This window comes from Oryzias melastigma, unplaced genomic scaffold, assembly GCF_002922805.2.
Source record: "Oryzias melastigma strain HK-1 unplaced genomic scaffold, ASM292280v2 sc02125, whole genome shotgun sequence".
NCBI classification, from domain to species: Eukaryota; Metazoa; Chordata; class Actinopteri; order Beloniformes; family Adrianichthyidae; genus Oryzias; species Oryzias melastigma.
The window spans coordinates 155-4685 of record NW_023418703.1 but is presented as its reverse complement, the minus strand read 5'-3'; the positions used below and the strand labels follow the sequence as shown (position 1 = coordinate 4685).

At 30.4% G+C, this 4531-nt stretch overlaps 1 long non-coding RNA gene across 1 annotated transcript; it reads right to left on the bottom strand.

Annotated features, from left to right (window-relative positions):
• Positions 1 to 530: 530 nt before the first annotated feature.
• LOC118598538 lies at positions 531 to 3608 on the bottom strand. Its single transcript, XR_004947599.1, has 3 exons — positions 3588 to 3608; positions 3226 to 3483; positions 531 to 1080 (listed from the first exon to the last, which is right to left on the bottom strand). It is a non-coding gene; the product is annotated as an uncharacterized LOC118598538 (long non-coding RNA).
• Positions 3609 to 4531: the final 923 nt, after the last annotated feature.

The window sequence follows — 4531 nt, the reverse complement described above, 5'->3', positions numbered from 1 at the left end:
ATTCATGAATGTTTTGCAGTGTTTTTGTTCCAGGTTTTTAAATCACACACAGAAAAACCAATTGCAATCGGTTCGTGGTGATGGTAGTTCAAAGTTTTTAATTGCCTTAGTATATGAGGATTTTCTTAAATTATAAATAATATCTGCACATTGTCTGTGAAACTAAGCTGCTTAAACATTGTTAATATTTTCTACTGTTGTATTAAATCATATAATGTTAATAATTTATATGATATAAAAGTTACTCATTATGTTCCATATACCCAGCTTTATCCATGATCAAGATGGGTTGTTTTTGTAATCTCTACAAAAAAACTTCAAATGTTTGGTAGGTTGGTTCACCCTGCTTAAAATTTGTTCAAAATCAAAAGCTGAGAATAAAAAAAAGCATAACATTTTATGTAAGGATTAGAATTTGAAAATGTGAATAGAATTATTCATATAAATCCTATATAATTTTTCCTAGAGTAAAAGTTTTTGCTTTTTTATTTTGGGATGTGGGAAACTACTTGAAAATCAACTCCTGATAAAACTTCAATCAGCCCTGTTAAATGAGGATTTAAGTCACACTGTTTAATGTTTATTACTATTACTCATTCTCATTTCTTAAATTAATCCAAATTAACTGGCACAAAGCAACATTTAGAAAAATGATGGAATGAACAAAGTCAAGTTTTCAGGCAAAAAAAAAAAAAAAACTTTTAGGAAAGTTAAATCAGCATTTCATTTGACATTTCCAAAATTCTCAGTAAAGTGGTTTAATATTTTTACAATGAATCTGGGTAATATTTAACACTATAATTACATGAACTACAGAAGAAATGATCCAGAAAATACTAGAGAGGTACTTGATTCAGATTACATTTTGGACAAATTATAAACACCATTGTGACATGTGTTACATGTTGTTTTTGGAAAAATTGAGAAAGTCAATGATTATGTGATCCTTAAATGATTAAGCTGTTACTCACCTTTTATAAACGTAGAATCCTCCACCAATACCTGCAGCAACAACCACTATAACTGCAATCACAATCCCAGCAATACAGCCAGCTGAACATCCTGAGGAACCTTCGGCACCTATGAGAAGTTAGAATTGATTAATTTTACAAATACGAATTTTCTCCTGATTGCAATTAATTTAGTTTATAATATAAAAGTAACAAACCTTCACACGTGATACACATGCGTCAGTAAATGTTAGAGTAATATATGTGTTACTTTCAATTTGAGGAGGAAAATCTGACACTTAAATCTAACTAGATAATTTAAATTTAAAACAGCTGACAGGTTTGCTGTAAATAGAGTTTTTTTTGTGTGTTTTTCTACCTACAATTTAAAAAATATGTAAATCACTGCGGCAACAATCCTATTATCACTGACTGTTCAATTTAAGGGAAGTCCTAATTCTCCATGCAAGGAATTTAGATCTTGTTTAGTTAAATGTTCTTCCAAATCAATGCTGACAGTAAAATACATTTAGACAGTTCAAACTAGTTCAAATGTTATCTGCTGAGTAAAACACGCTCATGTTTGTTTTACCAGCTGTGCCGACTAAAGACTTACAACGAAAAAAGTAACAAAGCAGAGTTGGTAGAATATATGAATAATTGAGAGTATTTGACTTGATCCTGCACAACATTTTATAAAAATAATGCATACATATATTCTTTACCCTTGTTCATTTCTGTCAGACTGATAATTACATGACAGCAAAAGGTTCTTTGTTCTCCATCAACTCCTCTTGGCCACCATGGATCGTATAAAAATAGCTATTGTTTAAAATCACACATAAATTGAGGTGCTGTGGGAATCAATTATAATTACACATTTTTCATACAATTACATCTTTCATACAATTATAAAACTTAAATCCTAAATTTGTTAATTTTTAACAAAAAAAAGAAGCACACATACACAAAAATGAGCCTCTCAATGCTAAATTACATGTAAATATCTACAGAATAGATAGTACAAATAAAAACTCAAATAATAGTAAGGGATTTACATAAGTATTAGTCCTTGGCTTTCAGAGTCAAACTGACAAAATTATATTTGATGTGTCACTTTTGGACCTCAATGCTTCTGAAAGCCATATCTTAAATTATCTTTGTGGGAAAAATATGTTTAGTTACTACAAACCTTCACAACAAGATTTAAAACACTCTAAGCACTTAAAAATGACCACAGAACTAATACATTTCAACTAAAGAATCCAAATAGTGAATTTATCTTTGTTGTTGTTTTTACCTCTACTACGTATCCCATGAATCTCAATAATAAAGGAGTATTGTACATGAGCTATAGCTTACGGGACACTGGACAATAAGATATTCATACTCTGAAACATATCATACATTTTTAGTACAGATTCTTGTGCACCTTTGGTCAAAAACTGAGACTCAGATAAAACAGCAGATAAAACTACTTTTAAAAAAAAAGTGACATCTTGCTCTCCAGACTAACCCAGATGCTTTCACGTTTTTGTGGTCAAACTTTAACAGTGTTTTCTCCTCCACAATCTCGGGTCAAATTCATGAACTCCAAGTATAAACTACATAGAAAAGGAAAATCAGGTTTCTCTTTTATTATTAACCAACATACTTGTCCTGAGGAGTGTGTTTTTGCAACAGATGACACCACTTCTGGCTTTGTGAAGCAGACTGCACTGGGAGGACTAAAATTCAACAAAATGCAGGTTTCTATTGTTTCTTGCACATGAATTAATAGTATAGGTGTCTAGTTATACACAGTTTGTATAAAAAACTTTTCAGTTTCTTTCTTTTTTCTTTTTCTAAATGGATCTATTGATTTCTGCTATAAATATTTAAGAAAATGGGTACTATTAAAAAAATCCCAACCTCACGACAAGCTCCACTGCACTTTTCACATCCACATGTGCACATGAAAATTAAGTGAAAACAGTTTGATGCAACAATAGCTCCACGTAGTAGTTATCAATTCTTGTACGTAGGCCAGAATGAACAGAAAACTTTATCATTTTATGATGCCAATAGGGGGGAGAGTTAATTTATTTTACATATGGATGAAAAGCATCTGTATGCATAACTGAAAATGACAAATTCTGCTTTAAAATCAGAGGTGGCACAAAAAAAGTGTTTAAAAATAAACCACTATTGCCACCTCTTCACAAAAAACAACAGACAAACTCTCCTAAAGCACAGATTTCATGTATCAAATGTATGAAGTTAGTGATGAATTTACCTGGTTGAACAAGGAGTTCATGTTCAGCTGTTGATTGTTTCTCAGTGACAGTATTCTTTGCTTCACAAGTGTAGGTTCCACTGTCAGAACTTTGTGCCTTTTCTTTGAAGAACTCAGCAGAACTTCCAATGATCTCTGATCCATTCAGTCTCCAGGTGAATGTAGCAGATGGAGTGGACTCAGCAGAACAGATCAACTTGATCTGATCGTTTTCATTGATCAGATCTTTACCTTCAATCTGAACATTTTCTGGTCCATCTGAAAAATACATTTTGTAGAGAAATTATCAAAACAAACATCAAACTGATAAAATGTATTCATGTTTCATTTGTAGATTAGTTTCATGTTATCTTTTTACTTACAGTTAACAACAATGGTGAACTNGTTAAGGTGACAGAGCTCCCCTCAATGAACGGTTCTGTTGATGCTCTGATGGAAACTCCGGAGATTTTCTCTGGTGATAAAAAAATAAAAATTATTTTTAAATAATAATCTTCTTTAAATTTAATTTATTTAAGTATCTTTTTGTCTATGTAGACAGAAACATGAGTAACTTCAGTGTGTAAACTAAACAACCACATAGGTGAAATATTGACTTAATTGTTGTTAACATGAAACTGATTTAATAAGACAGTTTATTTGATTGAATTGTGTTATTCTGTTTACAAGTGGTCCATTTAAAAAATACAAATGACTGGAGACCAAAAAAATGCAGGAAAAAGTTTAACCTTTACTGAATATGTCTCAGTAGTTAGTTTAGTTAGTTTCAAACTACGTTCTGGTTATGCACCTTCGTTAATGTCTTCAGTGTTCAACATTTAAAATTTTAAAATTTAACCAGATATTTGAAAATTGTATGCCTTTTTAGAGACATTGAAAAATGTAAAGTGTCATTTGGCATGCTCTCAAAGTAACAGTTTCATAAAAATACAAAATTCACCTGTCACCTAAAGACTTGATTGTTTTACCTCTGAGTTGTCCTTTTTAATTTTACTTTTACATCTGCACTTAGATTTTACCCTTCAGATGATTTTTAAATATAATCAAAAACAAAATATATCATCTTGAAGAATTTATATATTGTATTTTTTTCATTTATTTTTCAACCTGTTTCACTTAGATTTTATGCTTTTAGATGTTAATTTATAAATCAAAACTTCAGTTTTTTTAATAGTCTGACAGTATTCCAGGCCTTATAACTTTAAGAAAGTAACAATGATACGTAAGAACTATTTATTAGACTAAAATTAAATCTGATTTTGATACTTAAATAAAACTTGATTTTGATTATCTAAAAAATAATTTT